Source organism: Parasteatoda tepidariorum, chromosome 3 (genome assembly GCF_043381705.1).
Source record: "Parasteatoda tepidariorum isolate YZ-2023 chromosome 3, CAS_Ptep_4.0, whole genome shotgun sequence".
Classification (NCBI taxonomy): domain Eukaryota; kingdom Metazoa; phylum Arthropoda; class Arachnida; order Araneae; family Theridiidae; genus Parasteatoda; species Parasteatoda tepidariorum.
In genome coordinates, this window is record NC_092206.1 from 24,134,152 (window position 1) to 24,147,137 (window position 12,986).

At 27.7% G+C, this 12,986-nt stretch overlaps 1 long non-coding RNA gene across 1 annotated transcript in view; it reads left to right on the forward strand.

Moving 5' to 3' along the window:
- The window catches only part of LOC122269062 (uncharacterized), a 103,779-nt gene that overhangs the window by 44,237 nt on the left and 46,556 nt on the right, over positions 1–12,986 (forward strand). The window contains exon 2 of the long non-coding RNA XR_006224952.2: positions 5,352–5,455. This is a non-coding gene — a long non-coding RNA (uncharacterized lncRNA). The remainder of the gene's footprint in view (positions 1–5,351; positions 5,456–12,986) is intronic.

Sequence of the window (12,986 nt, forward strand, 5' to 3'; positions counted from 1 at the left end):
CTATTTATGAAATTTTATGTACATAAATTATTATTCAACTTGATTGTTATTGAGTATTCAATTAATTTTATTTTTAAAATAAAAGACAAATAATAAAATCATTATCTAAATATTTTTTATAATAAATTTTCGTAGTTATAGCGACTAGGAAAAAAAAAGATGTACCTGAAAAGAAGATAATACTGTTTATTTTGCTTAAAAACATAAAGGAAATTCACTGCGCTCAAGCTTTATGAAAATAAGATTTATTCATAGAAATACATGTTTGTTTGCTTTCTCGCTTTTTAGTTTGCTTTTCGCATTTGCTTTTCTAGAGACCCTTTAATTAAATCATTGCTTTCTGAAAAAATAAATATCACTGAATTTTTACAGAAGCTATTAATATGATTTTTTATTGTAAAATTTTATCAGCTATTGTATCTTCATGCATTATGAAAAATTATTTCAAGCTTTCCGTTTTATGCTTTAGAAATTTTTTCTATTTCATGAATAAAGTAAGAATGTTACGGATTAGTTTTTAAATTACAAATAAGGTGACTTAAAAACAATGCAAAATGTTCTGGAATAACCGTTCTTAAAATATATTTTTAGAATGCCTGAAAGAATAATGCAAAAAAATGCGCACAATAATATACATTATGCGATTGATAATATTATATTTATAAAATATATTATTATATCAAATCACTTGAGAAGTTGTTATGGTTGAAAATATCGAAAGCTGTTTAGTTATTGGTGAAATTAGAGAATAGTTGAAAGATGATTAAAGAAAACATTATATCTGGCAGTCGAATTGGTTTTAATGTTTTTAATCCTACCTTCCACACTAGTTATTGCATACATTTTAATAGCACATTTTTTTTTCCTCTCTTAAATGTTAACTTGCGACTTCTATTTTATATGTTTTTCTGACTTCATTTTAGTAAAATATTCTAAAAAAATATATATTAAAGGAGATCATTACGAAATACCTTTAAAATATTAGCCCCCCAGAGCTTGAGATACATTAATCTAAAAGTATGAGAAATTTCATTCAGTACATATAAAAATATAAAAGAAAATTTGTCCATTCGAATTTCTAGGGAGGTTTTTTCATAAAATGCTCGCTTTCGAGCGAATTCTTTTTGCAGCATTCAATTTAACGTTTTTTCTCTTTTTCAACGAAATGCATCATTTTTAAAACTCCACACTTTCTCTTAATAATTTTTCCTACGCTTCTGAAATTTTAATACAAAGTCTATTTTATTCATTCTTTACATCTTTTCAGTTTGTGAATCATGAATAAGACAGTATTTATTTGGACAAGCATACTTTTCTGAGTTTCTCAGAAGCTGTATTTTAAGGTTTAATCTGTTCATGGATTTGAATGTTTTTCCGATGTTTTTCTTTAGTTTCAAAATGTATAACTTTCAGTTCTTTTATCAAATATTCGCAAAATTCCCGAAATTGAAGTAAAAAATGTATTTTAAAGAGAAAATAAATAGGTGTATGAGAAAAAATGAAGTTAATAAAATATGATTATTTACTGCTGAGATTTATTAAAGTGAAGGTTGGATGAAAAGGTATAAAAATCAAATTAATTGTTGCGTAAAACTGAAGGGTATTTCTAAAAACTATACTTCTCCTAGACGGATGAATCATAGTCGAGGTTAAGTCTTGTTAAGACGAGTTAAATAAAAATTTAAATCAATTTGATTGTCGTACATCTGCAAGAAGTACCCTTCAATTGGTTTTAAGGTTCATTTGTTTATTTTTCAATTAATTTATTAAAATGGGCTTGAAAAATGAGTAAGGTGTTCCGCATAAGCCACTCTTTGTATATGTTTTTATAATATTTTTCAAAAATTGAAAGCAAAAACCATATAGGATGGGTAAATAAAATTAATATATGTCGAAAAAAAACATAAATGCCTTCAAATCCTAATAAATAACATTTAAGAAAATCGATCGCACGAAATACCTAAGTTGTTCGACTGCGGAAGGAACAGAAAAGAGTTAAAAGATGATTATTAGAAATTCTTTAAGTTTTACTCGGCAATCAAATAGGTTTTTATGTTCTGCACATCTACCATCTGTAATTCTGATTTGTCAGATTTTAATAGGATTTCTTTACTTTAATATAAGTTTGTGAAATACCTTTCTGTCTACATTTTTTGCAAGGATTCTTGAAATATCCATTAAGGGTGGCTTTATGGAACATCATGTATACATTGCAGGTGAGGAACGTGAAGCACTCCATATCGAACGGAAAATTAGGAAAAATTTATGCTCACGCAGAATAGAATCAATTGTTATTTGAATTGTTGCAGACTTAAGTCAACTGATTTTTCCAAGAAAGCAAGAAAGGAAATTATTTTCTGCTTTTCCTATCAGTGTAAAATATTTGAGGGAAGCAAAAGTATGTTCATGGTCTAGGCACTATATCATAGGCTGATATATCAGTGCTATGCCTGATATTTTTTCACCGATAAAAGCCGAAAATATTTTGTTTTTAGCTTTATCAAAAAGCAGAAAGTGAATGTCTTTTAAACAAACAGCGATTCATTTAGTACGCAGTATTACAAAAATAGGACAGAAAAAAAATGTAAGAAATAACTCCTGTTTCTAAATATGAATGACCAGAAGAAGCAGAACATGTTTAGTTGCTGTATTCCTAGAAAATATGAAAGAGCCAGTCCTTCCCAGACCTTTTGCTCGTCAAACAATTAGACATCCAAAATCTTAAAATCATAATTAATTTAATACGAAATATAATAGGGATATTTTAATCATCAAAATTCTATGGTACTTTATTTTATATGATTATATGATCGTTTTTCATTTATGCTTATACATTAGTTTCTTAGATAATTGAGTTTCCTTTTCTCTGTAAATATTAAATGAAGGTATGTTAAAGTTGCTTTTTTAATGAAATTGTAGTTCCTTACACCTAGTTTTAAGGGTACCTTTATATCCAAACCTACCTTTGGTTATGGTGTACCTACCAAAATATCTTAGAGGACATTCTGGCTCTTTTTGTCATTCTAGATATAGGATTCTATATACACTTGTCTATAATTCTAACTCTTGGATGATTAAATAGGCACTTAAATTCGATCGAAAAGTTGGAAGTACTCAATACTTTAAGTAAGTTATTTATTTAAATTATAGAGCAATAATAAACGAAAAGGGTCGAAATGGCCTCTATCTGGCTATCTTTTTAATAATCGAGGGGCTTATTTTAGACAATTTTAATTGTGTTCTTTATTCTGTCTGATGAGTTCTGCAGTGGGTAATTATTTTCAACGGGTTATAAAGTAAGAAAACTGCTACCTGTTTATAAAATATGAGTGACATTTAGTATGATCTTGAGGAAAAAAAGATTTCAATTTCGTATATTTAATTTAGAATAAGTATACAATTTGATTTTTATCTGTTTTACAAAATTCAATAGCTAATCTATTCGTATCGATATTACAGTTGTCTTCATACAACGAGGGTTTAATTTTTCCCAGTAGCAAAATTTTTCAACATAAAGTAACATTAAAATATTCTCAAAATAATGAAGTAGTTGCCCCGCCATAACGATTTTTTCAAGTGATTACCTATTAGATTTTAGTCATTTTAAAGCAATTTACAATTAAAATTTTGCATTTTTGAATTTAGTTCAAAAACTAGAAATGGAAGAATAACGGAGGATGTAATTCTTTCCGATTTTTAGAAGGAAACAAAAAAATTGTGAACTTCTTCATATCCTACAAATAAAAATATTTTGAACATTGTAGTGGGCAACAACCTATGGAAAACCACATAGTAGATTGAATTGCTACGGTCATTCGAAACCATTAAAAATATTTTCAAATGGTATAAAATATTACACTTAGCAGATTTATCTTGCTCTTAAAACATTAATTATGTTTTAAAAAATAATTCATTATATTATCAAAAAAAAGGGGAAAAAATCTAAAATTGCAGAATTTTTCGAGAAAATAAATATTGTAATACATGTAATTTTTTGAACTATTGAATGTTCTTCATTTTTGGGTATTTTGTTTAGACAGTAAAAAGTAATGATTTTAATAAACTTCAGTTCTTAATTAAAAGGCATAATTTATTATATATTTTTTTGATCTTGTCACACTGACTAAAAATTTTCTAACATTTGCTTAATAACTTTTCTAAACTCCACGTACTGAATTTTAAGAAGTGGAATCATCGTTTTTTATAGATATCAACGATATCTATAATCAAGTGGTTTTCCAACTCAGTGCAATATATAATTTATTTTTAAAATTAACACAAAAAATTGGTTGTTTATATACGGTATTACATCTACATACTGATTTTTAAATATAACTGGTAGGTCATGTTTTATTTTTTTTTCAATTTTTGAAAGTTTTGGAGCTTTCAGTTTGTAAGTTTTCAGAAGTATAAGTTGAAGATAAGCTTATTTTTGATATGTTGAGTTTTTCATGAATTTATTAAGCGTAAATTTTGTCTTAAAACAATTGAGAAACTTTTCGAAACTTTATTTTACAACGAGCCGTAAATTTTATTTCTTAGAAACTATCTTTGAAATTTTATTTTACAAATTCTTGTTGTTGTAGTATTGAAGATAAGTAAGCTCACGAGTAAGTTTTACTGTTAACTTTGAAATGCGTGATTAATTTGTAAAGAATTATGCTTTTTATAGAGAAAAAAAAAACAATAATATGGGATTTAATTTTAAACGTGGTTAAAGTTATTAAGAAATCAGTACTTCTCCAATTAGCTGTCTAACATAAAAACTTCTATTTATGTCTTAGAAGTATGCTAATTAGGCTAAGAATTTATGAGTGCAAATCGTATTTGTTAAAAATTGCTCGTTTGAAAAAACAAATGAGGCTATTTTGATAATATTTTACTTAACGTTTTAAAAATGTAAATGAAAAACTTGGATTATGACTGTAAGAAAACTAAACGTTCAACATTTTAATAGTGCATAAAATGTTAAAAAAAATTAAATGATTCAAAACACAAAAACGTATTAAGTTTTTTTTTAGCTAATTTGTTCTCTAAATCCTTTTAAATCACAAAATTTACTTTTTATCAGTATATAAACAATTGTTATAATTGTAGTAGAAAAGTGGTGATTGTAGCGTACTAGGAAGTAGTTAAGCTAATGAAAACAGTTATCAAATTATTTCTATTATTGTTTGATTAAATTTCAATAAATATTTTATTTGTAGTTAGAAAATGTATGTATATATCTATTTAAATTTTTTTAAATGTTTATTACAAGTTTAAGCGATCTTGTTGATTCTGATTGATAAATTAGTTATTTTTTGAACTGCTGGAAGAATTACAAATTTGAAATTATTTATTTTATGTAGAAATTTCGTGATAAAATCTAAAGGTGAATCACTTCCTAATGGTAAAGTTGCAATCAAGTTAGATTTTGCTTGAAGTCAGACACTAAAAAACAGGCTGATTGAAGGTAAGATAAAAATTACTTTTCATAAATAATAGATAATTTTTATTTAAATATATTCTTATATTCTAACAAATATCCCATAAATTGTAACTGTTTGAAAATAAATTATATTTATTTTAGCAATTTTTTTCATAAAAAATATTTGCAATTTGAAACATTATAATTTTTTAAACAAGTTTTTTTTTTATTTTTGTACAAAAATTGTGAGTCAGCTCTTTCTCATATATAATTGTACAAAATCTAAGTGGAAAATTAAATAACCAAATTGCAGTTTATGTGTCAGATAATACTAAAAAGCGTTGGAATAATTTTTAAATTTCTATTGTCGGAGTTAGCGTGATCTGAAGGTATGAAGCAATGCTTAAACTTTTCGAGCATAAAAAATCGAAGTTGCAGTTTGTATAAGGTAGGACATTATCAAGTGATTGGAGGAATTTTAAGACAAAAATTACTTTTTACGAAAAATAAAAAACTTTCCGTCAAGTATATTTTAGTAAATATGTGCCGATTAATTATTTCAAAATTACTTTTTAAGTAATATTGAGTTATAAGAATCATATGCAATTTAAACATATTATTCATTCAAAAACGTTTTTATCATTGTCGCACAAAAATTATACTACCAGCTACCTTACTATAATTGACGAAATAGGAAAAAAGGAAATTAGCATAATTAGAACCCAAAATATTTATCAAAAGAAAGTGAAAAACTTTGTTTTTAAAATTAAAACTATTTTTCAGTTCCATTGGCCATAAGCTGATTGTTTTAAATAGTTTTAATTCTTTTGGATTAATTTTGAAAATAGTTTTTCTTCCTTGTATATGATTTTTCAACCCCTATTACTAGAAAGACTAAAATTTCTGAATACATTAAAAATCTAAGGAGGAAAATGTAGCTCTTCCCAAATTGTTTGTGTGAAGATTAATTAGGTATACACAAACTGTTAAAATATATATGACCACAAGTAATTTAATAAAAGATAAATTAGAAACTCAGTCATCAAGATTCTATGGTATTTTATTCGATATGGTTAACGAAAATATTTGATTAAGTGGAACATTGGTTTTTAATTTTACTTATACATCAGTTTCTAAAATAATTTAGTTTCCTTTCAACTAAACTAAACTAAACTCAGTGGCGCGACAGCCCATAGAGGGCCAAGGCCTACTGTGCCCATCTGAGTTTTCTTGACCTTGGACTCTAGGGGGCAGGAGCGGATGTTCCGGTCAGGTGGTCAGCCGAACGCGGAACCCCCAGAGTTTAGTTCCCAAGCATGCTTGGTACTTATTTATCGACCCACTGAAGAGATGAAAGGCTGAGTCAACCTCGCCTGGTTCGAGGATCTAACCAGGGACCTGTGGCACGACAGCGTGAAGCGCTACTGCTTAGTTACCGGGCGTCTTCTTTTCAACTATTAATAATAATTATAGATATGTTAAAATACACATTTTTTTTTCTCAATAAAACTGAGGTATCTTATACTCACCAAAAGAACCTAAAGCTCAGCAAAGGGTACCTTCTATTCCTCAAAGGGAACCTTATATACTCATCGTAGGGAACCTTATAGTCAAACCTACCTATAGTTATGGGGTGCATATCAAAATACCACTCTGGCCCGTCCTGTCATTCTAGATATACATGTCTATAAGCTTAACACATGAATAATTAAAGAAGTACATGAAAATTCAGAAAGGTTCAATACTTTCAGTAAGTTATTTTTTGAATTGCAGAGCAACAAAAAGCGAAAGGGGTCAAAAAGGCTCCAACCGTCTTTCTAGAGCTAATGAGTTGATTTTAATAACTTCATTTATTTCAATGGTTCTGAAAACAGATTTTGAGGGAGGTTACTATTAAACACCATTTATGATTACTTTTTTAAACAATTATTAATTTATTACTTTTTAAAACATAAAATATGTTTTAAAAATACAATTATTAGTTGTTATTAAAAATATTTATTAAAGACAAGTAAACAATTATTAATTTATTACTTTTTGAAACATAAAATATGTTTTAAAAAGACAATTATTAATTGTTATTAAAATAATTATTAAAGACAAGTAAAACAATTATTAATTTATTTCTCTTTAAGACAAATATTATTTTAGTTATAGCTTAATATTTAGTGGATTACTCAAGTCTAAATCAAAAAAGCATTGCGCCGTTACTTTAAGCTAAGAAATTATTATATATAGCAGCTTATATCTGTATTTGTTACATGCACGCGTGTTGTCGGTTTCACAGACTATAAATTTGTAATAATTTACATATTCTAAACTGAAATTTTTAACTTTATTTGAAAAAAAATTAGCCAAAAATTTCTTTACTAAAGGTAATAACATTAAATATCAGCGAAAAGAGGAGTTACATTTTTAGTTTCATAATATATAATTTAAAAGTACTCTGATTTCAGCTCAAAATGTTTTATTAAAAAAATGAGGTATAGTACGAAAGGTTTTCTTCTTTTGAATAATTCATTGCTGAAAGTAGGTGTTTTTATTGGAAAATATAAATCATACTTTCTACCATGTTACATATCAAACGTAAGAATTCCGTATCGAATAATAAATAACTGTTTCGTGGAATATTTTATCACAATTTTGCCTCAGAAGCACCAAAATAAGTTAATAAAAATAAAGTTAATGCCAAATAAATATTTACAGTTGTGTTAACAGGAAATGCAGAAACCATGTTTCCTTTTTAAATATACCTTCCACGCGTACGTAGAATCGGTAAATAGTATTAGATGAATACTTTTTCACCGTATAAATATTTCATCAATGCAAATAATTTGTAAAAGTACTTAAATTTCCTGATCACGTAACTCGCTAGTAATAGAGCCTAAAACGTTTAATATTAAAAAGAAGCGCGACGTGGGAATGTAATTCTCGAAAAATGTTCGAATTCGTAATAATTTATTAGAATACGAGTATTACCTGCAAGTTGCTTTATATTCTTTTAAGAATACAGCACTGCTGGTTGAAGAAGACCAATAAATACATTATCAACCCATGAATATTGTATGATATGGCCATGAAAAGCTGATAAAACAAACTTTTTAGATAATATGGCTTCAGAATAGGGAATGAATTGTTAAATTTTTTGCGTAAGCCTTTACATCGATAACTTCTGAAGTTTTAAAAAATTCAAACAAACTGAAGCTAAAAAGTTAACCATATGCATAATAAACGGCATATAGGAAGAAGCTTTACGAACAAGTATTTTTTAATATTGACTTATTAAAAAGAAGCTTATGCAAAGTATAAACGGTAAACGCATACAATCGCACGTAATGAGCCGTAATATTGTTTAAATTCGCTACAACTTTAATACGGTGCTAAATAAATGCATACTATTTCAATTCTCAAAATTTTTTAATTGATTTACTATCCAAATAAGTATTGGGTATATTTTGTGCTACGTATAGAATAAAACTATAAAACGTGAATAAAGCAAAAATAAAGGTACTTTAATGGACATATTATAGATTCGATTCTATAATCAAAAATATTCCTCAGTATCTAAAGTTGAAATGACAGAAGAAAAGTAACTTAATGAACAAATGTAAATTGGTTTAACCAATGAACGAAGAGGAACGAGTTTGAACAAAATAATAAAAGAATGGAGATAAGATGCAGGTGTAAAGACGAGGCAGGTGTAAAGGCCATTCTTAACATTTATTTCAAGGTTTGTCTCATACGTATGATTTAATGGAACACATTTTGTGGGATGTTTTCTCTAATAATCTTTCAAATTTTGTTATCAAGATCATATTACTTTCTATAATAGGATGAAGTTTAACCCGTGACACAAAAACCATGATCTAATAGAATTGAACTTATACATAAAACACAATGTAATTCAATCACTAAATGAACCGAAAACTCAGAGCAATTCAAGAGAGCATTTATAACAATGCGCGAAGCATGGTGATTTACAACTATTACTGTTTTGGTATCTTTGTAAATATTTACCTCAACTTTTGTTGATATCAGTAACCAATAATGAGGTTCAGGTTCTGGTTACGTGACTAGCTTGTTTTTTTCTCTTTGTGTGTGTAAAAGAGACAGACATGCTATAAAACCAGCATTAGTTTTGATTTAAAACAAAATTTCAGAATATATTTGCATTTGATCTGTAAGCTTGGTTTACAGTTAACTTTGCTACGTCACAAAATAAAAGGAAAACTAGCTATAAATTTAAAACCGACTATATAATAACGCGTATTGTAAATAACCGTAAGCATGTTTAATCATGATTAAGAACGCTTTTGCTGCCTTAAAACATATCGACAGCATTTTATTTTTCATAGATTGTGAGAAGCTTTTATCAAACAATTAATTTTTCTTGGTGTTTTGGAAATTTTTAAGCATGTATAACTGTCTTTTTGTTTACCCATGATAGACTTCACTCATTTCATAATTTTCTTATAATTTCTTCATAAAAATATTTTTTAAAAAAATTGCCTTTATTGTTCCATTACTGAACTGGCCAAATCTAGGTGATATCATTATTGCCGGCTTACACTAACCTTATTTGCACTTACATTAATGTATGCATAGACTGCAGATTTAATATGACTACGCATCTCTTTATAATGTGATTTGCGATCATCGCATTCTAACAGTATTTCTCGTAACGAATCAAATAATTCAAAACCGAATTTATTCCCAGAATGCGTAACTGTGCTTTTAATTATTACGTTAAGTTTAATCCCCTCAGCAATTGGATCAGAGTGATAACAAGGCGACAAAATTTCAGAACTAGGTCGGAAAGTGCGAAAATTCTCTCATAAATTAATGCATCCCATCACAAAGTTCATCTAAATTGCTGGCGTTTTCCATCTAATCGTTAAGTAAATACCCCTCCCCCAACACGGAGAAATGACCTACCCTTTCAAATGCTCATTATGTCCCAAAGCGTCGAAATCGCACTCCATCTGTGGAACTACTAAAGCATTAAAGGGTGCATCCTCGCTGTGCCGGCCAACGCGACAGTCAACGAAATACTCGTTTAGAGAAAAGGGATACGGTTACAGAGACATGTTAAATTATTCGACTCTGACTGTTAAATGATGTCGAGGACATCAAAGAGTTCTTGAGCAAATAGCGAATCTGGTTGAGGTAAATTTGAAATTGAAATGCTTATCATCAAGAGGCTTCCTGCGTTTTGAAGTATTTTTAATTAACCGTTATAAGCCAGAATGTTAAGTAGATGTTTTGATGAGAAATCTATATTTAATCTCATGGTAGATTTTACCACATTTAGAATTCGTTGTGCGTCTTTGTTCCACAAAACATTGGTGAAGAGACAAAAGAATTGAATTTGAGTTTGGCTTCATATTTTATTCTCTTATAAATTGGTTATAGTATTTTTTCCACACTTTATTTAGTCAAAAACCACCATTCTAAGATTCACCTTGGTAGATAAGTAAGATTTATTCATAAAACTTTTAAAAACAACGCTTTTCACGTAAAATAATAAAGAAAAGATTTTATTTTTAGAATTTTTTTTTTCTCTTTAGTTCCGCGTTTGTTAGTTTATTTACAAAACAAATCGAAATTTTTGCTACGAATGTCGTTGTAGTGATCGAAATTTCAAGATGCAGAGGTTGAAACAAGAATTTCTGGTTGCAATTTTGCAATTGAAGTTTTATACCATTTGGCGATAAAATGGCAATATAAATTCTGTTTGTAGTGATCAGAAAAAGTTTAAAATTTGTATTGTTATCCAGCAGAGCGTTTCAGTACACTTTGAAACCTAAGCTAAATGTTTAAAAAGTTGTCCAAATTACGTTTTCATATCTAATTCCGCATTTTAAATTTAGATGGTAGTTTACTCTATTAAACTAAGCATTTTTGCTGCGTATGTCAAAACATTAAAATTTCATCTTAATATAGAAAATTCTTCAATATAAATATGATTAAAAGTTACTCTAGTAGTTGTGTTTTCTTTAAATTCGTTCTAAATTTATATCTGAAGTTATGCTTTATACTTAAATTAGAATAGTGAAAGTAATTCCTCAATTATTCCATCATTAGTAATATGGCATTCTATTTTATTTGCTAAAGAAATAAAATCGCAAAATATGCAAGAATTTTTTATTGAAAGAATTGTATTTCCCTTTTAAGTGTAATTAAAAACTTTCATAAATTCTGAATTATTTTTCAGCATAATCTCCATATCAAACAACGAACAAAGAAATGCTTAAAAAATGAAGTATGTGATGTGTGAGAATCTAATTGTTTCATCCCGAATTATAACTTGAATAATTTATACTTGTAAGTAGAAAAAAAAATTAATATTGCGAAGATTGGGAAAAAAATAAAAACAAAAATATAAAATTTTAACTGAAATCATTCTTTAATAAATTAAGAGGATTGTATCTCGGCACGAAATTCTAAATTGGCATTCTCTGGGGAATTTTGTGAAGTTAAATCATGAATTTTACAGAAAATAAATAAAAGATTAAAGAAATATTTCTTCTTTTTTTTCTTCAAAACTACGTCGTGACTTAAACATTCGTCTGAAAATCTCTTTCTTTTAAATTCTTTTCAACGCATCTCTAGATTACTTATAATGCCATGAAGGAAAACTTACTTTTTTTTTTATTTTTTATTACAAAATTAAAGTGTTCTTTTATATTGCATTTTTTTCCTTCTCCTTTATCATAAATTTCTACAAGGAAAAGAATTTTATAGCTTTTGTAATTCAGTTATAATAACTAGAATTATTTAATCTACATTTTAACTATTTCGTTTAAGAACGCATTTTAATTATTGCTTTAATAAAAATTATAGCTATGTTTCTTTCTTTATACTTAAATTTAACAATGAATAGTGCGTTTTTGCACAGTAATAGATAGGGATGAATACTTTTAAGTAATAATAATAATAAAAGAATTGGGTACTTGCACTTTAAGAAGATCACGAATACCCACACATGTGACCTATGACGTTAGCGCCTGCCGATCGTTTACAAGCAAAATGGCGTGTTAAAAGTGAGCTAAGTTTCTCCTTATTCATAGTGTTAATTAACGTGAAGTTAATTAAATACAGCATCGTATGGCTCATCGAATTTGCTGAAATACATTATCTTCTTGTCTACGTCTTTTACTTAACTTAGATTTAGTATTTTCTTATATATTTCATCGTAACCATGATTAATTTCATTTTGTGTACCTGGCAACTTCGATGCATAATTAACTTGTTTGTGCTCTACATGGCTTCGTGCCTGTCTTCGGATTAAGTAAGAAATATATAGTGAAAGAATTGAAATATTTGTGAAATACTCTTTTCCGAAAGAATATAGAATGTGTTATTCAAGAAAATTGATACCTGACGGGATTGGCTTACTTGAAATGGAATGAAAAGAACAGTTGCTAACGTAAACAAATAACACATTTCAACAACCAATCAGGATCGATATACCCATACTACGTCACTTGCAGGTATCACATTAACATCAATTCCATTTGAAACTGGAGATAAAGAAATAAGTTTAATAATGAGAAATAATGTTTATTTATATTAG